Source organism: Mustela putorius, unplaced genomic scaffold (assembly GCF_011764305.1).
Source record: "Mustela putorius furo isolate JIRA1106 unplaced genomic scaffold, ASM1176430v1.1 tig00003845_pilon_pilon_pilon, whole genome shotgun sequence".
Classification (NCBI taxonomy): Eukaryota; Metazoa; Chordata; class Mammalia; order Carnivora; family Mustelidae; genus Mustela; species Mustela putorius.
Genome location: NW_025421998.1, coordinates 6,420,014 through 6,442,685, shown reverse-complemented (window position 1 = coordinate 6,442,685; position 22,672 = coordinate 6,420,014).

Genomic DNA, 22,672 nt, shown 5'->3' with positions numbered 1-22,672 from the left:
TTGAGGTCTTTATCCATTTCAAGTTTATCTTTGTGTACGGTGTAAGAGAATGGTCGAGTTTCATTCTTCTACATAGAGCTGTCCAGTTTTCCCAGCACCATTTATTGAAGAGACTGCCTTTTTTCCACTGTATATTTTTTCCTGTTTTGTCAAAGATTATTTGACCATAGAGTTGAGGGTCCATATCTAGGCTCTCTACTCTGTTCCACTGGTCTATGTGTCTGTTTTTATGCCAATACCATGCTGTCTTGGTGATCACAGCTTTGTAGTAAAGCTTGAAATCAGTTAACGTGATGCCCCCCATTTTATTTTTGTTTTTCAACATTTCCTTAGCAATTCGGGATCTCTTCTGATCCATACAAACTTTAGGATTATTTGCTCAAGCTCTTTGAAAAATACCGGTGGAATTTTTATCAGAATGGCATTAAAAGTATAGATTGCTCTAGGCAGTATAGACATTTTAACAATGTTTGTTCTTCTGATGGAACAAACATTCTGATGGAATGGTCTTCCATCTTTTTGTGTCTTCTTCAATTTTGTGTCTTCTTCAATTTCTTTCATGAGTGTTCTGTAGTTCCTGTAGTGTACTTTACCTCTTTGGTTAGATTTATTCCCAGGTATCTTATGGTTCTTGGTGCTATAGTAAATGCAGCAATGGCCATTTACTATGGGAAGAACCAAGATGCCCTTCAGTGGACGAATGGATAAGGAAGATGTGGTCCATATACACTATGGAGTATTACGCCTCCATCAGAAAGGATGAATACCCAACTTTTGTAGCAACATGGACGGGACTGGAAGAGATTATGCTGAGTGAAATCAGTCAAGCAGAGAGAGTCAATTATCATATGGTTTCACTTATTTGTGGAGCATAACAAATAACATGGAGGACATGGGGAGATGGAGAGGAGAAGGGAGTTGGGGGAAATTGGAAGGGGAGGTCAACCATGAGAGACTATGGACTCTGAAAAACAACCTGAAGGTTTTGAAGGGGTGGGGGATGGGAGGTTGGGGGAACCAGGTGGTAAGTATTGGGGAGGATACGTATTGCATGGAGCACTGGGTGTGGAGCAAAAACAATGAATACTGTTACACTGAAAAGAAATTAAAAAAAAAAAATCAGTTTACTCTGTGTTTGCCGCTCTCTGAATTTCTTATTCTGTTCCATAAATCTATTCTTTTACCACAACCACACTTTTTTGATTACTGTAGCTTTATAACAAATGTTGAATCTGGTAGTATATTTCCTCCAATTTTGCTCATTTAAAAAATTGCTTGGCCTTCTCTTGTCTTTCCATATATCCCCTTACCTGTTTAAAGTTCTGTCTCCCCCACCTGGCTCTTCCTCCCCTGCTAAGCATAAGACTATTCTTGGAGAGGTTTAGACGCTACTTAGACAAAGATGATAGTCCTTGTGAGGTGTTGAGGGACAGAGACGCAGTAGTTTACAGCCTCTGGGCTGGCAAGCCTGTCCCTTTTTCCTTCTCCAAGTACAGTTCTCTTAGACATCAAAGTCTTATGTTAGATTATGAATTTGCATTGTTATTTTTCATAACAACTTCCTCTGAACAAAATCCAGGTGACTGGTCACTGGAGAAAGACACACAGATGCAATTTCTCTCCTTCTTGTTCTGGTCGGTCTCCCTAATAGATGTCATGACTTATATATTAAGCTGACCATGACTGGTCACCCTGCCAAAGATTAAATAAATAAATAAATAAATAACAAAAAGACTAAATAGCAGCTTAGAAATTGACAGAGTAGCCACTGTTTCAATGAAAATAAATATGAAAAATGGCTAGGTCCTCAATGTCAAGAATGAATTAACCCTTAAAAATAGATTAATTGGGCAAATCGCACTAAAGAATAAACAGATCAGAACACAAAGAATATTTGGTGGAAAACTGTAATAGTCCTGCATAACACCATCCCTAATATTTGAAGGTTTCTATCCACTCCAAAATCCAATGGTGCATTTGTCTGGTGGTGGGGGGGCACTCAGTGCACCCTTGGTCTTGAGCCTTGTCTCCCTCCCACCAACCCTGTGCCATCCACTACCGTCCTGCTTGGCCAAGCGTGTTCTCCCCCTGAAACCTCATCACGAATGTGGGTTTCTCTGCCCAGCCTGGATGGAGCGCTGAGTCCATTTGCTTGTGAAGTTTGCATGCTAATAGGAGGACAATGTTACCAACCACTAAGTTCATATAAAGTAAGACCAGTAGTCTGCGCTCCTCAAGAGGCAAACCGTCTTTCACCTTTCTTCATAATGACAGTGACAGATGGCATTTTGAGCACCTGAGCCAGAAACCAGAAGATTAGTGAATTGCTTACATAGAAGTATACACCTTTTTTATTTCCTAAGTAAGGTGAATAAAATTAAACTGCAAACAACAAGCAAGAAAATGAAATTCAGATGCACTAAAAATTCAGTATTAAGGAAGGAGCCATTCATGTGCTAGAAGAACACATATGTGAAAATCTCTTGTGACAAAGAATATCTAGTCTTGCTCAGTATGACAAATAGTAAAAAATTGGGCAAATTCTGTATTTCAGAAATATAACCTACAAGATACACAGTTGGCAGAAAAAAATATTTTTAATATATGTGAAGGATAAAATATTAATTCAGAAATATAAAGCTAAAATCAATAGGTTAAAATAAGGCAAAACAAACAAACAAAACAAAACAAAAAATAAGCTCCAAAGTGGGGAAAAGAAATTGGCAAAGCAACTCATTCTCATATACAAAATTCAATAATCAAGAAAAGACCAGAGTGAGCATAAGTAATCAGATATGCAAAATATAAAGAAGAATAAGGTATGAATGACAGAAAAGGGAAAGTTTATTATGGGATTGACTCTTTTAAAAATATTCATGAGACCCTCTCTGATGGTCTCATAAATTTAGCATTGTGTATAAAAAACCTTAAAACTATAGACCTGTTGAGTCAGCAATTGTTCTTCCATAACTGTATGCAAAGCAAGAGTCATGAAGGTCCGTGTGCAAACATGTTCATCCAAACCCATCTGTACTCATATGTATGTCGAATTGTGCAGCAGTGAAATGTTGTGGGTAAATCATGGAGCAAATGAATGAATTTCAAGGCAGTGTGTAACAGGAATATGGATATTTACTAACATAGAAGGAGACACCAAAAACGTTTCTGAAGCATATTTACCAAAATATCTACATTGAGTAATGTTTGTTTTTAAAAAAACCAAACAAACAAAAAACGCCTTCTTTTCTCTTCCCTTCTTTCTCCTCTCCAACCTCTCACTCTTTTTCCCCCACCAATCCATTTCTCTCTTTCTTTAATTATTGTATTTTATTCTTTTACAAGTATTATGCATCACTTGTGTAATGAAAACAATTGAAATTTAATTTATAAGTCTATTTGCATAACTGACCCTTTCTGCTAGGTTTTGTTTTCCATAACTATAGACCTAGATAAATATATAAGCATGTATGACTATAGATGAAGGGTCGAAACCAGCTGTAACTGTAACAAAACCATCCACTAAAATGCCAACCTATGACTTATAGAATCTATTTAAGACTTTGAATAATATGTCTCAATAATTGTAAAACTGCTTACACGTTATTTTGCATTTTGCTGCTTGCTTAAAACATAGCTATAGTGTTTTCATAACCTTTCCATTTAATGATTGCATGATAATAATCTATTAAATAAATTCCCCAATGCATATATTCAGATGTGATAATATTTGCTTTTCTGATCCATCTAACATAACAAAGGTAGGTAAATAATATTTCCTCATGAATGTTAAATATTTTATGTCTTCTAATTTTTTTGCTTACTTATATTTAACCCATGATGTAAATTATATTTATTTTCATATTTAAGATATATAAAAACTTTTTTCCATTTATTCCAATGTTATCAATCACTTGTCCTTTAACCTTTCTTTATGAAAATATCACTTGTCCTCTAATGCAGTAACAAATATTACCTTTTAAAATTATCACAATATTATACCACATGGTAAATCAAATTTTCCCCACATGTTAAGATCATTTTTATAGTAATCTTAAATTTATTATTTGTTTTATCCAAAATTAATGTATCTTTACTCTTTTTTCCCTATCTTCCCTATAAAATATGTATATTGAATTTAGGTTTTTAGATATGATACCTGTGTTACATTGAGCAACTACTTCTTCTTTTCTATTTAACTAGGTTTAAGATAAGAATATATACCAAATGTTCCCACATCAAAAAAAAAAAAAAGTCTTGGGGGTGCCTGGATGGCTCAGTGGGTTAAGCCTCTGCTTTTGGCTCAGGTCATGATTTCGGGGTCCTGGGATCGAGTACTGCATCAGGCTCTCTGCTCAGTGGGGAGCCTGCTTCCCCCCCTCTCTCTGCCTACTTGTGATCTCTCTCTGTCAAATAAATAATAAAATCTTATTTTAAAAAAGATTCTTTACAAATTATTTGTGATTTGATATTTCTAAGTGCTTTTATTTTTTTTCTAAGTGTTTTTATATTAACATTCTTGCATTACTAGGTTAAAATCTTTTAGCTATTATTATTAATATTGGTGCTATTATTACTTAGTTATCATTCATTTAGCCATTATTACTTGGAAGTACTGATGATTTCTGTTTATCATGAGATTAAGACATTGCATCCTATAATTACTAAAGAAAAAAAATCTGTAACTTTTTTTGGAAAAAGAAGCTTTATGATTTTATTGCACCTGGATATCAAATCTTGAACATGCCACCACTCTTTGTAAGGAAATTAAAAAAAAAAAATGGGCCTCTGGTTCCATAGATAAGGAACTTTGGAAATCGCCAGTATGTTTTATCAAAAAGTAGTAAAAGACTGAACAAACTGAAACAATAAATAATTCTTCTTAGATCCATAAGAGAAATGAGGTCACAGGGCAAACTGATGTCCCCAGGATTGGGGAGAAAAATAGGTGAATGCAGAGAATCACAAGTTACCAGAGCAGAAACTTATAAACTAAATCTCGACAGGAACCACTGCTACAGTAGGAAAACCTGAACTGTAGTAGACTAATTGTTAGTAGCTTAGAATGGTTAAATCTCAGAGTTAAAAACTTCATGGAGACCCAGTCATAGGGGCACCCCCACACTTTTGTGAGTTTTACTTCCAAGAGCGAAGACAGGTTCTCACCATTAAGATCACAGGAAAAATCCTCCTGTGCTTCCAGCAGTGTAGAGGGAAAAGAATCATTTTGAAATATGCCAGAGCTTTCTGTTCTTTTTTTTTTTCTGGGTAGTTTTTTTTTCTGCCTTTTTTTTTATTAATTTTTTATTTTTTATAAACATATATTTTTATCCCCAGGGGTACAGGTCTGTGAATCACCAGGTTTACACACTTCACAGCACTCACCAAAACACATACCCTACCCAATGTCCATAACCCCACCCCCTTCTCCCAAACCCCCTCCCCCCAGCAACCCTCAGTTTGTTTTGTGAGATTAAGAGTCACTTATGGTTTGTCTCCCTCCCAATCCCATCTAGTTTCAATGATTCTTCTTGTACCCACTTAAGCCCCCATGTTGCATCACCACTTCCTCATATCAGGCAGATCATATGATAGTTGTCTTTCTCTGCTTGACTTATTTCGCTAAGCATGATACGCTCTAGTTCCATCCATGTTGTCGCAAATGGCAAGATTTCATTGCTTTTGATGGCTGCATAATATTCCATTGTGTATATATACCACATCTTCTTGATCCATTCATCTGTTGATGGACATCTAGGTTCTTTCCATAGTTTGGCTATTGTGGACATTGCTGCTATAAACATTCGGGTGCACGTGCCCCTTTGGATCACTACGTTTGTATCTTTAGGGTAAATACCCAATAGTGCAATTGCTGGGTCATAGGGCAGTTCTATTTTCAACATTTTGAGGAACCTCCATGCTGTTTTCCAGAGTGGCTGCACCAGCTTGCATTCCCACCAACAGTGGAGGAGGGTTCCCCTTTCTCCGCATCCTCGCCAGCATCTGTCATTTCCTGACTTGTTGATTTTAGCCATTCTGACTGGTGTGAGGTGATATCTCATTGTGGTTTTGATTTGTATTTCCCTGATGCCGAGTGATATGGAGCACTTTTTCATGTGTCTGTTGGCCATCTGGATGTCTTCTTTGCAGAAATGTCTGTTCATATCCTCTGCCCATTTCTTGATTGGATTATTTGTTCTTTGGGTGTTGAGTTTGCTAAGTTCTTTATAGATTCTGGACACTAGTCCTTTATCTGATATGTCGTTTGCAAATATCTTCTCCCATTCTGTCAGTTGTCTTTTGATTTTGTTAACTGTTTCCTTTGTTGTGCAAAAGCTTTTGATCTTGATGAAATCCCAATAGTTCATTTTTGCCCATGCTTCCCTTGCCTTTTGCGTTGTTCCTAGGAAGATGTTGCTGCGGCAGAGGTCGAAGAGGTTGCTGCCTGTGTTCTCCTCAAGGATTTTGATGGATTCCTTTCACACATTGAGGTCCTTCATCCATTTTGAGTCTATTTTTGTGTGTGGTGTAAGGAAATGGTCCAATTTCATTTTTCTGCATGTGGCTATCCAATTTTCCCAGCACCATTTATTGAAGAGGCTGTCTTTTTTCCATTGGACATTCTTTCCTGCATTGTCGAAGATTAGTTGGCCATAGAGTTGAGGGTCTATTTCTGGGCTCTCTATTCTGTTCCATTGATCTATGTGTCTGTTTTTGTGCCAGTACCATGCTGTCTTGATGATGACAGCTTTGTAATAGAGCTTGAAGTCCGGGATTGCGATGCCACCAATGTTGGCTTTCTTTTTCAATATCCCTTTGGCTATTCAAGGTCTTTTCTGGTTCCATATAAATTTTAGCATTATTTGTTCCATTTCTTTGAAAAAGATGGATGGTACTTTGATAGGAATTGCATTAAATGTGTAGATTGCTTTAGGTAGCATAGACATTTTCACAATATTTATTCTTCCAATCCAGGAGCATGGAACATTTTTCCATTTCTTTGTGTCTTCCTCAATATCTTTCATGAGTACTTTATAGTTTTCTGAGTATAGATCCTATGCCTCTTTGGTTAGGTTTATTCTTAGGTATCTTATGGTTTTGGGTGCAATTTAAATGGGATGGACTCATTAATTTCTCTTTCTTCTGTCTTGCTGTTGGTGTAGAGAAAGGCAACTGATTTCTGTGCATTGATTTTATATCCTGGCACTTTACTGATATCCTGTATAAGTTCTAGCAGTTTTGGAGTGGAGTCTTTTGGGTTTTCCACATATAGTATCATATCATCTGCGAAGAGTGATAATTTGACTTCTTCTTTGCCGATTTGGATGCCTTTAATTTCCTTTTGTTGTCTGATTGCTGAGGCTAGGACCTCTAGTACTATGTTGAATAGCAGTGGTGATAATGGACATCCCTGCCGTGTTCCTGACCTTAGCGGAAAAGCTTTCAGCTTTTCTCCATTGAGAATGATATTTGCGGTGGGTTTTTCATAGATGGCTTTGATGATATTGAGGTATGTGTCCTCTATCCCTACTTTGAAGAGTTTTGATCAGGAAGGGATGCTGTACTTTGTCAAATGCTTTTTCAGCATCTATTGAGAGTATCATATGGTTCTTGTTCTTTCTTTTATTGATGTGTTGTATCACATTGACTGATTTGCGGATGTTGAACCAACCTTGCAGCCCTGGAATAAATCCCACTTGGTCGTGGTGAATAATCTTTTTAATATACTGTTGAATCCTATTGGCTAGTATTTTGTTGAGTATTTTCGCATCTGTGTTCATCAAGGATATTGGTCTATAGCTCTCTTTTTTGGTGGGATCCTTGTCTGGTTTTGGGATCAAGGTGATGCTGGCCTCATAAAATGAGTTTGGAAGTTTTCCTTCCATTTCTATTTTTTGGAACAGTTTCAGGAGAATAGGAATTAATTCTTCTTTAAATGTTTGGTAGAATTCCCCCAAAGGAAGCCGTCTGGTCCTGGGCTTTTGTTTGTTTGGAGATTTTTAATGACTGTTTCAATCTCCTTACTGGTTATGGGTCTGTTCAGGCTTTCTATTTCTTCCTGGTTCAGTTGTGGTAGTTTATATGTTTCTAGGAATGCATCCATTTCTTCCAGATTGTCAAATTTGTTGGCGTAGAGTTGCTCATAGTATGTTCTTATAATTGTTTGTATTTCTTTGATGTTAGTTGTGATCTCTCCTCTTTCATTCATGATTTTATTCATTTGGGTCCTTTCTCTTTTCTTTTTGATAAGTCGGGCCAGGGGTTTATCAATTTGATTAATTCTTTCAAAGAACCAGCTCCTACTTTCGTTGATTTGTTCTATTGTTTTTTTGGTTTCTATTTCATTGATTTCTGCTCTGATCTTTATGATTTCTCTTCTCCTGCTGGGCTTAGGGTTCTTTCTTTTTCTTTCTCCAGCTCCTTTAGGTGTAGGGTTAGGTTGTGTACCTGAGACCTTTCTTGTTTCTTGAGAAAGGCCTGTACCGCTATATATTTTCCTCTCAGGACTGCCTTTGTTGTGTCCTACAGATTTTGAACCGTTGTATTTTCATTATCATTTGTTTCCATGATTTTTTTCAATTCTTCTTTAATTTCCTGGTTGACCCATTCATTCTTTAGAAGGATGCTGTTTAGTCTCCATGTATTTGGGTTCTTTCCAAACTCCTTTTGTGGTTGAGTTCTAGCGTTAGAGCATTGTGGTCTGAAAATATGCAGGGAATGATCCCAATCTTTTGATACCGGTTGAATCCTGATTTAGGACCGAGGATATGATCTATTCTGGAGAATGTTCCATGTGCACTATAAAAGAATGGTATTCTGTTGCTTTGGGATGAAATATTCTGAATATATCTGTGATGTCCATCTGGTCCAGTGTGTCGTTTAAGGCCTTTATTTCCTTGGTGATCTTTTGCTTGGATGATATGTCCATTTCAGTGTATTATTGTTGATGTTTTTCTTTGATTTTCTTATTAATTGGTTATATAGTTGGCTGCTCCCACTTTGGGAGCATAGATATTTAAAATTGTTAAAACTTCTTGTTGGACAGACCCTTTGAGTATGATATAGTGTCCTTCCTCATTTCTTATTATAGTCTTTGGCTTAAAATCTAATTGATCTGATATAAGGATTGTCACTCCTGCTTTCTTCTGATGTCCATTAGCATGGTAAATTCTTTTCCACCCCCTCACTTTAAATCTGGAGGTGTCTTCAGGCTTAAAATGAATTTCTTGGAGGCAACATATAGATGGGTTTTGTTTTTTTATCCATTCTGATACCCTGTGTCTTTTGACAGGGGCATTTAGCCCATTCACATTCAGGGTAACTATTGAGAGATATGAATTTAGGGCCATTGTATTGCCTGTAAGGTGACTGTTACTGTATATGGTCTCTGTTCCTTTCTGATCTGCCACTGGTAGGCTCTCTCTTTGCTTAGAGGGCCCCTTTCAATATTTCCTGTAGAGCTGGTTTGGTATTTGCAAATTCTTTCAGTTTTTGTTTGTCCTGAAAGCTTTTAATCTCTCCTTCTATTTTCAATGATAGCCTAGCTGGATATAGTATTCTTGGCTGCATGTTTTTCTCGTTTATTGCTCTGAAAATATCATGCCAGCTCTTTCTGGCCTGCCAGGTCTCTGTGGATAAGTCAGCTGCCAATCTAATATTTTTACCATTGTATGTCACAGACTTCTTTTCCTGGGCTGCTTTCAGGATTTTCTCTTTGTCACTGAGACTTGTGAATTTTACTATTAGGTGACGGGGTGTGGGCCTATTCTTATTGATTTTGAAGGGTGTTCTCTGAACCTCCTGAATTTTGATGCTCGTTCCCTTTGCCATATTGGGGAAATTCTCCCCAATAATTCTCTCCAGTATACCTTCTGCTCCCCTCTCTCTTTCTTCTTCTTCTGGAATCCCAATTATTCTAATGTTGTTTCTTCTTATGGTGTCACTTATCTCTCGAATTCTCCCCTCGTGGTCCAGTAGCTGTTTGTCCCTCTTTTGCTCAGCTTCTTTATTCTCTGTCATTTGGTCTTCTATATCACTAATTCTTTCTTCTGCCTCATTTATCCTAGCAGTGAGAGCCTCCATTTTTGATTGAACCTCATTAATAGCTTTTTTGATTTCAACTTGGTTAGATTTTAGTTCTTTTATTTCTCCAGAAAGGGCTTTTATATCTCTCGTGTGGGTTTCTCTAATATCTTCCATGCCTTTTTCGAGCCCGGCTAGAACTTTGAGAATTGTCATTCTGAACTCTAGATCTGACATATTACCAATGTCTGTATTGATTAGGTCCCTAGCCTTCGGTACTGCCTCTTGTTCTTTTTTTTGTGTTGAATTTTTACGTCTTGTCATTTTGTCCAGTTAAGAGTATATGAATGGGCAAGTAAAATACTAAAAGGGTGGCAACAACCCCAGGAAAATGTGCTTTAACCAAATTAGAAGAGATCCAAATTCGTGAGGGGGGAGAAAGGGGATGAAAAGAGGTTCAAAAAGGAAGAAAGAAAAAAAAAAGAAAAAAGAAAAAGAAAAGAAAAGAAAAGAATTAAGAAAAAGAAAACACCTAAGAAAAATGTAAAAAAGAAAAAATATATATATTAGATAAACTAGTAAAAAATCATTAAAAAAGAAAAAGGTAACAGTTAAAAAAAAATTTACCCGAAGGCGATAAAAAAAAACAAAAAATGAAAAAGAAAAAAATTAAATTAACTGCAAGACTAAAAAAAATCACATGGAAAAAGCCATGAGTTCCATGCTTGGAGTTCTCCTCCTCTGGAATTCTGCTGCTCTCCTTGGTATTGAAACTGCTCTCCTTGGTAGGTGAACTTGGTCTTGGCTGGATTTCTTGTTGATCTTCTGGGGGAGGGGCCTGTTGTAGTGATTCTCAAGTGTCTTTGCCCCAGGCGGAATTACACTGCCCTTACCCAGGGTTTGCTTTCAGGAGCTTTTGTTCCCTGAGCGCTTTCCGTAGAGTTCAGGGGGACGGGAATACAATTGGCAGCCTCCTGGTCTCTGTCCAGAGGCGCCGAGAGCCCAGGGCCGCACTCCTCAGTGCGCTCTCAGAGAACAGCGCCCAGTCACTCCCGTCTGCCTGACCTCCGGCCGCGCTCCAAGCTCACTGAGCCTGCGACCGGTTCAAGGTAACCCCGAGCTGCGAGCTTACTGTCAGCTCTGTCTCTGTAGCCGGCTTTCCTGTTCCAATACCCGCAAGCTCTGCGACACTCCGACAGCCCCGATCCTTCTGTGACCCTGCGGGACCTGAGGCCACGCTGACCCCGCGTGGACTTCGCCCCGGTTTAGCTTCTGGAGCGATGTCCCTCAGCAGAACAGACTTTTAAAAGTCCTGATTTTGTGCGCCGTTGCTCCACCACTTGCCGGGAGCTGGCCCCTCCCCCCGGGGTCTATCTTCCCGTCGCTTTGGATTCACTTCTCTGCTGGTCCTACCTTTCAGAAAGTGGTTGTTTTTCTGTTTCCAGAATTGCTGTTCTTCTTGTCTTCAATCTGCCGATGGATTTTCAGGTGTTTGCAATCTTTATATAAGCTATCTAGCTGATCTCCGGCTAGCTGAAGTAGTCTCAGCCTGCTACTTCTCCGCCATCTTGACTCCTCCCCCTCTGTTCTTTTTTTAAAGATTTTATTTAATTACTTATTTGTTTATTTATTTATTTATTATTTGTTTGTTTGTTTTATTATAAGGTAAAATAATAATGGGTTTCTTTATTTTTATAAGTATTATTTTATTTATTTTTTATTATGTTCAGTTAATCAGTATATAGCACATCATTAGATTTTCATGTAGTGTTCAGTGATTCATTAGTTGCATATAACATCCACTCTTCATCATCCATATGCCCTTCTTAATACCCATCACCTGGTTACCCCATTCCCTCACTTCCCCTTTCTTCTGCAACCCTCATTTTGACTCCCACAGTCCAGAGACTGATGGTTTGTCTCCTTATCTGATTTATTCCCATTCATTTTTCCCTCCCTTCCCCTGTTGTCTTCCATGTTATTCCTTGTTCCTCGTATGAGTAAAACGGTATGATAATTGTCTTTCTCTGCTTGACTTATTTCACCTAGCATAATCCCCTCCAGTTCCATCCATGTTGATGCAAATGGTGGGTATTCATTCTTTCTTACTGCTGAATAATATTCCATTATATATATGAACCACAGTGACCTTTTTCAAGACGTGTCTCTAAAGACAAGGAAAACAAAAGCAAAAATGACCTTTTGGGACCTCATCAAGATAAAAAGCTTTTGCACAACACGGGAAACAGTCAACAAAACTAAGAGGCCACCCACAAAATGGGACAAGATATCTGCAAATGACATTACAGATGAAGGGCTGGTATCCAACATCCATAAAGAACTTCTCAAACTCAACACCAAAAAAACAAATAATCTAGTTAATAAATGGGCAGAAGACATAAACAGACACTTCTCCAAAGAAGACATACAAATAGTTAACAGACACGTGAAAAAATGTTCAACATCGCTAGCCATCAGGGAAGTACATATCAAAACCGCAATGAGATACCACCTTACACCAGTGAGGATGGCAAAAATTAACAAGACAGGAAGCAGCAAGTGTTGGTGAGGATGTGAAGAAAGGGGAACATTCTTAGATTCTTGGTGGGAATGCAAGCTGGTATAGCCACTCTGGAAAATAATATGGAGGTTCCTCAAGACGTTAAAAATAGAGCTACCATATGATCCAGCATTGCACTACTAGTTATTTACCCCAAAGAGATGTGGTGAAAAGAAAGTGCACATGCACCCCAGTGTTCATAACACTAATATCCCCAATAGCCAAACTGTGGAAGGAGCCAAGATGCCCTTCAACAAATGAATGAAGATTTTATTTATTTATTTGAGAGAGAGAGAGGGAAAGCACACAGAGTAGTGAGGGGAGTAGAGGGAGATGGAGAAGCATACTCCCCACTGGACACAAGGTTCAATCCCAGGATGCTGGGATCATGACCTGAGTCAAAGGCAGATGCTTACCAACCAACCCACCCTGGCACCCCACATTCTATTCTTCTTAATAAAGGCACCCTCAGGAGAAACTATTCCACGTGTTGGGGTTTTATCAGAGCCTCATTGACCTGAGGGAAGAAAAATATCAACTCCAGCCAGCTTTAGCCTTCCATGGAACAGAAAGGAAATAGTGAACAGTAGCCCACTCTAACCATCCTGTCCCACCTAGGGGGAGAAGAAGAATCTGAGAAACACATTTGGAGTTCACATCCCAGAAGTATAGGCCCACTAAAAGTCTGAGAACTGGAATAATAATAATAATAATAATAGTTCATACTATAATAATAATAATAAAGCTACAGAAAGCTTCCCTTCCCTCAACATCAGACTGAAAATTTGAAACAATCATGATTAATAATGCTAAGGACTCCAGTGGATAAAGTAATAGTAATACAAGAAGGAAAAGAAAGAGAGGAAAGAACAGAAAAAAACATTTGAAACAATATTGTGAGAATTTCCCAAAATAACAGATTCCCATCTATTGCGAGATGTTCCCAAAATAACATCAGACACTAAACCACATATCACAAAGTGCAGAAAACACCAAGCAGCATAAATGCTTAAAAAAAAAAACACTTAGGCATATCATCTTCAAACTAAGCAAGATCAAAGATTAAAAAATCTGAAATAAGTCAGAGGATTAAAACTATAGAAAAGCAAAGATGAGATTTCTACTTGACTTTTCTTCAGAAATTACTGCAAGCAAGAAGAGAATAGAAATATTTAAAGTGTTAAGAGGAGGTGGGGGGGGACAAAAAACAAGCAAAAATCCACATTGACTGAGAACTCTGTATCTTGTGAAATATTGCCTAAAAACTGAAGGAGTGATAAAGACAATTTCAGATGAGAAAAAAAAAATTGAATTTAGAGTGTGCTCAGGGACCAATACACTGACTTGTCTCCCTGCCCTTCTACAAAAAGAGAGAGAGAGAGAATTTATTGTCAATGGAACTGCCTTGAAAGAAATATTAAAAGAAGTTCATTAGAGAGAAGGAAAATGATACAGGTTAGAAACTCAGATCTATGGGGAAAAAAGTGATGGGAGGGGAGTGGAAGGGAGAATAAATGAAGGTAAAATTTTAAAAAATATGCTTTTCTTATTATTAATTGATTTAATAAGTAACAGTTTGTTCAAAATACTAATGTCAAGAATATATTTGATTATGTATGTTTATGTATACACATAAATGCTTCCCTGTAAGTAAAATGAATAAAAGCAATGACACAAGGGACAGGAAAGAGGAGTTAGGATTATTTATTATTGGAAAGAACTTACATTACTCGTGAAGCAGCAGTGTAATGTTATTTGATAATGAATTTGGGGGCATCTAGGTGGTTCAGTTGGTTAGGCAACTGTCTCTGACTCAGGTCATGATCCCCGAGTCCCAATATCAAGTCCCACATCTGGCTCCCAGCACCATGGGAGTTGCTTCTCACTCTGAACTTCTCCCCCGTCATGCTCTCTCTCTCTCTCAAATAAGTAAATAAAATCTTTAAAAATAAAAGTGAATTTTGATCCATTTAAATATATATTGCAAACTCTGGAGTAATCACTAAAAAAAAGGGGAAAAAAGAGTAGTATAACTGATATATAAAGAAAGAAAAGAAAATGGAATCATATAAAATACTCACCTAAAACCACAAAGGGCTGGGGCACTTGGGTGGCTCAGTGTTAAGCCTCTGCCTTCAGCTCAGGTCATGATCCCAGGGTTCTGAATCAAGCCCCCCATCAGGCTCTCTGCTTAGCAGGGAGCCTGTTTCTCCCTCTCTATCTGCTTGCCGCTCTGCCTACTTCTGCCTAGTTGTGATTTCTCTCTCTCTCTGTCAAATAAATAAATAAATAATCCTTAAAAAAAAAAAAAAACCATAAAAGGCAGAAAGAGAGTAGAAGACAAATATAGAAATAAAAAGCAGTGTTTAAAAATTACATATGTACAGGGCGCCTGGGCGGCTCAGTGTGTTAAGCCACTGCCTTCGGCTCAGGTCGTGATCTCAAGGTCCTGGGATCGAGTCCTGCATCGGGCTCTCTGCTCAGCAGGAAGCCTGCTTCCCTCTCTCTCTCTCTCTCTGCCTGCCTCTCTGCCTACTGTGATCTCACTCTATCAAATAAATAAATAAAATCTTTAAAATAAATAAATAAATAAAATTTAGATGATACATATGTACAGAAACAGATATGGTAGTTATTACTCAAATTACATCCATTACCACTTTGAACACAAGAGGTCTAATTGCCCTAATCAAAAGAGAGGATTTCAGGGAAGATCAAAAACTAAGACCTAACTCCAAGTTGTCTATAAGAAATCCACTGTAAATATAAAGATACATATAGATTAAAGGCAGTACATGGAGAAAGATACACCATACTAACACTAGTCAAAAGAAAACATGAGTTACATTATTTTCAGGCACAGCTGACTTCAAAGCAAATTAAGTTATCAGAGAAAAAGAGGGGCATCACATAATGATAAAATGGCCAATACTCCAAAAAGACATGCAGTCCTTAATATGTAAGTAACTAAAACACAGCATATAATACATGAGGTAAAATCTTATACAACATAAGGAGATATAGGTGAATCCACTACTATGGTGGAGACTTCAATATCCTTATAACAGAAATGGACATATCCCAGAAGCAGAAAATCAGTAAGAACACAGTTTAACTTCACAATTCCATCAATCAACTGTAAATAACTTTACCCAACAAGAGCAGAATATACATTCTTTCATGGTCACATGGAACATTCACCAAGTCAGACCATATTCTGAGCTATAAACATTCCATAAAAATTTAAAGGACAAAAAAAAAAAAATGTACCACCCTCCCAAACCTACTCATTATCCAAATTATTATATGTGTACACATTTTTTTTTCAAGAATCTCTCTCCAGCACATGGTTCTTCTTCCCATATTTTGGAACTCTTTATAAGTCTTTGGAAGACTTTCCCTTCTTAGCGTCAATGTGATGAGAGAAAACCAGATCAGTCACATTTTGAAAACCAACTAAAAAAGTTTCTGGAAGGAAGATGTATCCAACTGTGTCCATTGTTGACAAGTGAGAATTGACTTTTGGATTTGGCACTAGAGAGGGCTCTCCTCACCTTAGCCATAACAGTGCCCATGGAGACATAGCCTGGTTCAAGAGAATATGAGAGTATATTGAGAGCAAGTACATGCAACTCCTTCGAGAAGCTCTCTGCAATGGGGACAAAAGTAACAAGGCTGAACCTGCAGGGGCATGTAGGTAGATGTTTTCATACTAAATGGGGGACTCAGTCTAGGTAGGCACTAGCCACCCATTGTCACAAGACAAAACTCTAGGGGCTCTCCTTAATTTCTCTCTTTTCCTAGTGATCCACTTAATCAACAAGATCTGTTGACCCTCAAAATAAATCCCCATTCTTAACTATCCCCTATGATTATGTGAGGAATCTGCATGACTTGAATTCTAAGTGTCAAATTTTGTACCATCTCACCAAGGAGATGTGTTCCAGCAGATCCCTCTGATTTCTCCAGCTGAAAGCAACCCCAGTTTCTAGCACATCATAAGATGGTGGTTCCTGGTCTAGCACTTGCCACATCTGATTACTTTCTTATCTGTTTTCTGGCTTATTTTTTCACAGTTGATGTTTTGTCATCTTATCTCCAGAAAAAAACATTCCTGTAAATGCAAGAACATTTTCTAACTCATTAACAATGTCCTTTTCATGCAGAGAAGTGACTAGCATATACAATGTCCTAAATAAAATTTTGGGGGATGCTGTTAATTAGTGAATAAAAACAATGTGACTGTGTAAGCATAAGCAATAAATAATATTAGAATTAGAATATCCATTGGACTAGTATTTAATTTAAAGTTTTATTTGGGTAAACTTTACCCAAATAAAATTTTATTATATTTTATTATAGAGTTTTCCTGTATAGAAAAATAGCTGGTCTCCTCATTTTGTAAGACACTCTTATGTGGGGGCACCTGGGTGGCTCAATCAGTTAAGCATCTGACTTGTGATTTCAGTTCAGCTCCTGAGCTCAGGATTTTGAGATCAAGCCCTGTGTCAGGCTCTGCCCTGAGCACAGAGTCGGCTTGGGATTCTCTGCCTCTTCCTCTCCCTGCTTTCTCTCTCTCCTTCAAATTAATAATTAAAATATTTTTTAAAAAATTTTAAACATATATATTCTAATATGTCCTTTATATATATGAATATATTTATTGCCAATTTTTAATTATTCCTAATTACTTTATATTTTACTTTATAATTGAATATTTTAATCTGCCACTTACTGGTGATTTTCTATATATATATATAAACACATTTTATTTTGTGTTGACCTATTATCCTCCTAGGCTGATAAAACACTATGATGAGTTTTAATATACTTATGCTTATACTTTCTTAAGTCTTTCTTTGTGGATAATTATACTATTTTGTAAGTAGTTTCCTTATTTCTTCCTTTTATTCTTAATTTGCTCTTTTTTAAAACTGATCTTTTTATATTGCCTAAAACTACAATGATCCATATACTTTTATGTAGTTAGTTGATTACATAAATGACATGGGTAGATGAGATTTAAAACTCCTTGATAATGGCTTAAAAGGGACACCTGGGGGCTTAGTCCATCAAGCATCTGCCTTTGGCTCAGGTTATGATCTCAGGGTCCTGGAATAGAGCCCCACATCAGGCAGGGAGCCTGCTTCTCCCAGACTCCTGCCTGCCACTCTCCCTGCTTGCGCTCTCTCTGTCTCTCTGTCAAATAAATAAGTAAAATCTTTTTAAAAAATGATAATGACTGAAAAGGGAATCTAGTATAGCCCAGCAAGCCTCAACCTTCAACTCACTGTTAGCTTTCTCCAGCTTCTTTTATTTATGAAAGTAAATAGAGCTGAGATAGATTCCGTGTTTACCTAATTAGATTAGCTAATGATTTTGATTTACTTTATGAATTAGTTTCCACATGATGACATGTAACTAAAAGTGTGCCTTTATTTATTTTTTCACATTTACTTGACTATTTTTGTTCATATGTCACTGTATTTGGCATTAAATCTGTTAGTCTCTCTAATGCAATTCATATAGAAGACTGGTTTGCACATTCATTGAGGTAAATAGGGGCATGGTTTCTCTACATGGAGAAAAGAAGAAATTCTAGAATATTAAAAGTAAGAGCCTTTCTATTACATGTAGAAGGCGTAATGAACTATGCTAATAAAGTGTGGGAGAGCAGAGGACCTAATGGATCTTCAGTAATGTACAGATAAAAATCTCTCTGAATTAACTCAGCAAATTGATGTTGTTAATGTGACTAAAAATTCCTTCTCTTAGAATAGTAAATAGTCCCTATAAAATCTTTATACTTAACTTACTTGTGAAAATTATTTATCTGTAAATTGCATAAATAGCACTCTTGCTATTCAAATTATCTCAAATACTGTATTAATGGACTCTAAATTAATAAGGCTTTCTGTATTTCAGCTATTCCATAATTAAACTAGCAATTTTTATCAGCTTAGAATTAAAGTCTTTCAATCTTGAGAGAACTAAAAATAGCAAACATTAATACAATTTAGCTATATTAGGGTATCACTTTCCTGATTTTTTAGGCACCATAATAGAAACTGTTCTAAAAAGGTTTATATCTTTCTGTTATATGTGTAAAATTTTCAATTTTCATTGTTTTTCAGCAGGAAAACATTTTTAAATAAACTTGTAATGAAATAAAAGTGATATTTAAAATCAATTTTTTAAGACTTAACCTTGCCCTTGCTATATAAATATAAACCCTGGTCCTATAAAGTGGTATGGAGTAGTAGTGATATATACATACAAATAGACCATACAAAAAGAAAATTAAAACCTTAGGAATTAACTTAAGAATTAATAGAAAGTTTTTAAATAAATTTTCAGATATGTATGTAATTTTTAAAGTAGTTATTACTAATCATAATCTTATAAAAAATGGATACTCTTAAGCATTTGTTTTACTCATATATATGTATCTTGTTTGTTTGTTTATGAAAGTGAGTTTCTGCATAGCCAGTTTCAAACCATTTGACTGAATTTACACCAATCAGCAAGTTGAAAGAAATTCAAGCAATGCTTCTCAATATATGAATACATAGAGTATGTGTGTGCACATAGACAGTTGGATTCTCCCAATTAGATGAATAAAAATATTTTTTAAATTTGGATGGAAAAGAAATTTTTCTCTGACTATTCAAACCAGGTCAGGAATTTTTAACCTAGTGTCCAGGTTAAAATAGGCCTTATCCTCTGAATCCCTGAAGCTATATTTATATTTTAGGTTATAATCTTTTTTTGTTTATTTGTTTGTTTTTTGGTTCTTAGGTTTTTTTTTTTCCTTTTCTTTTTATTTATTTATTTTTTAGAAAAAGATTCAGAGCTTTCATCAGAATCTGAGCAGGATCTATGACAAGGAACTGAAAGCAGTCCTTAACTAGATGTAGGTAATAATCTGTATCTGGGGAACAATCTAATGACCTCTGAGGAAGTCACTTTCACTGGTCTGGGAAAATAAGTGAAAGTTTTATTGAAACAAAAATAGGTGGTATCTCTCCATATATCATTAAATTCTGTGCTATCTTTAAAAATTAATATTCAAGAGAGTTTTGTTTGCTTATTTTGTATTTTTGGCAGATCACAAAAATTGGCCAATGGAGAAAATTAAATCATTTTTATTTACTGACAAATTTAACTATGGAGATGATGTGTACCCTTCATTACACAAATGTCCAGGATGAAAATTCTGTATTATAAAGCTGTGCATATTTTAAAGGTCTAAATAAAACATTTAAAAATGATCACATTTTAACTTTCAGATTAGCCTTGCTTTCAAGATGACAGCAAAAAGTTTACTTCAAAATGAAATGGATGGAGATCTGCTATCAGTATTATCAGAACAGGGAATTTGAACTGGCCTCCCCAAAAGAACAACTGGACAAGCAAAAGAAAATAATTAAATATATGCAAAGCTGGTAGAATTAAAGAGATGGTGAGGTATTATGTAGTTGAGATTCAAGAAGAAAAATGTCCAGAGAAATAAAACTTTTGTCTTTGTGTTTTCATAACAGAATCTGTTCATCATAATGGAAGCTCTCATCCAGAAGGTAAGAAAATGAACATTGTGTTCCCAAGACTCATGGGGCCAAGAAGAAAAACCATTAGGTTTCACAACCTACTAAGAAAGGAGAGCTGTTTATTTTCTAGGGTAGCACCATAGGAGGGCAGTTTTCAAAGTGTGGTCCATCTACTCTTTTTTTTTTTTTAATAATTTTTTATTTTTTCAGCGTAACAGTATTCATTATTTTGCACCACACCCAATGCTCCATGCAATCCGTGCCCTCTCCAATACCAACCACCTGGATCCCTCAACCTCCCACCCCCCGCCCCTTCAAAACCCTCAGATTGTTTTTCAGAGTCCATAGTCTCCCATGGGTCACCATGCTATTTGTTATGTTCCACAAATAAGTGAAACCATATGATAATTGACTCTCTCTGCTTATTTCACTCAGCATAATCTCTTCCATTCCCATCCATATTGCTACAAAAGTTGGGTATTCATCCTTTCTGATGGAGGCATAATACTCCATAGTGTATGTGGACCACATCTTCCTTATCCATTCATCCGTTGAAGGACATCTTGGTTCTTTCCACAGTTTGGCGACCGTGGCCATTGTTGCTATAAACATTGGGGTAAAGATGGCCCTTCTTTCCACTACATTTGTATCTTTGGGATAAATACCCAGTAGTGCAATGGCAGGGTCAAAGGGAAGCTCTATTTTTAATTTCTTGAGGAATCTCCACACTATTCTCCAAAGCGGCTGCACCAACTTGCATTCCCACCAACAGTGTAAGAGGGTTCCCTTTCTCCACATCCTCTCCAACACATGGTGTTTCCTGTTTTGATAATTTGGGCCATTCTAATTGGTGTAAGGTGATATCTCAATGTGGTTTTAATTTGAATCTCCCTGAGGGCTAGTGATGATGAGCATTTTTTCATGTGTTTGATAGCCATTTGTATGTCTTCACTGGAGAAGTGTCTGTTCATATCTTCTGCCCATTTTTTTTATATGATTGTCTGTTTTGTGTGTGTTGAGTTTGAGGAGTTCTTTATAGATCCTGGATATCAACCTTTTGTCTGTACTGTCATTTGCAAATATCTTCTCCCATTCTGTGGGTTGCCTCTTTGTTTTTTTTGACTGTTTCCTTTGCTGTGCAGAAGCTTTTGATCTTGATGAAGTCCCCAAAGTTCATCTTTGCTTTCGTTTCCTTTGCCTTTGGAGACATATCTTGAAAGAAGTTGCTGTGGCTGATATCAAAGAGATTACTGCCTATGTTCTCCTCTAGGATTCTGATGGATTCCTGTCTCACATTGAGATCTTTTGTCCATTTTGAGTTTATCTTTGTGTATGGTGTAAGAGAATGGTCGAGTTTCATTCTTCTGCATATAGCTGTCCAGTTTTTCCAGCACCATTTATTGAAGAGACTGTCTTTTATCCACTGTATATTTTTCCTGTTTTGTCGAAGATTAATTGACCATAGAGTTGAGGGTTCATATCTGGGCATGGTCCATCTACTCTTCATCTAAGTTCCAGAATAAAACAGAGATAAACAAATGGTGAAAAATACAGAAAAGACCCAATACACATAACGCATATAAATTGGAGTCTTGGAGTCTGAGTGGTGAGATTGGAGCAGAAGCAATAACTGAAAAGATAGAAAAGGATATCATACTACATATTCAACAACATGCAGGATAATTTTTTTTTTTTAAAAAGCACATCTAGGGGCACCTGGGTGGCTCAGTGGGTTAGAGCCTCTGCCTTCAGCTCAGGTCATGATCCCAGGGTCATGGGATGGAGCCCCGCATCAGGCTCTCTGCTCAGCAGGGAGCCTGCTTCCTCCTTGCTCTGACTGCCTCTCTGCCTACTTGTAATCTCTGTCTGTCAAATAAATAAATAAAATCTTTTTAAATAAATAAATAAATAAATAAAGCACATCTAATGGTGAAAAACAAAGTCAAAAGAAAAGTCTGAAAGCAGGTCGAGAAAGAAACAGGTTACATACTTCAAAAGAGCGACTAAGACTAATAATGCAACTACAAACCTAGTTAAGGGAGGAAACAGAATGACTTGAAAAATACAAAAGAAGACAAAAAAGGAAAGAAATGAAAAGATAGATCAAGGGGCGCCTGGGTGGTTCAGTGGGTTAAAGCCTCTGCCTTCAGCTCAGGTCATAATCCCAGAGTCCGAGGATCGAGCCCCACATCGGGCTCTCTGCTCAGTGGGGAGCCTGCATCCTTCTCTCTCTCTGCCTGTCTCTCTGCCTACTTGTGATCTCTGTCAAATAAATAAATAAAATCTTTAAAAAAAAAAAGATAGATCAAATGACATAAATAGAAAATCAATAATAAGAGGGTCAATTGTGACCCAAATCATGAGGAGGTATATGGACCATTAATTTCTGTACTCCAGTTAAAAGCCAAAGATTTGTCAGATAGAAAGCAAAACTTTCAGAAAACAAAGCTTTACTTTATAGAACACACCTAAAATAAAAGAAGAGAGAAATTAAAAAGACAAAAGAAAAGAAATCAAAAGGCCTTTAAGGAAAGAAAATGATAAC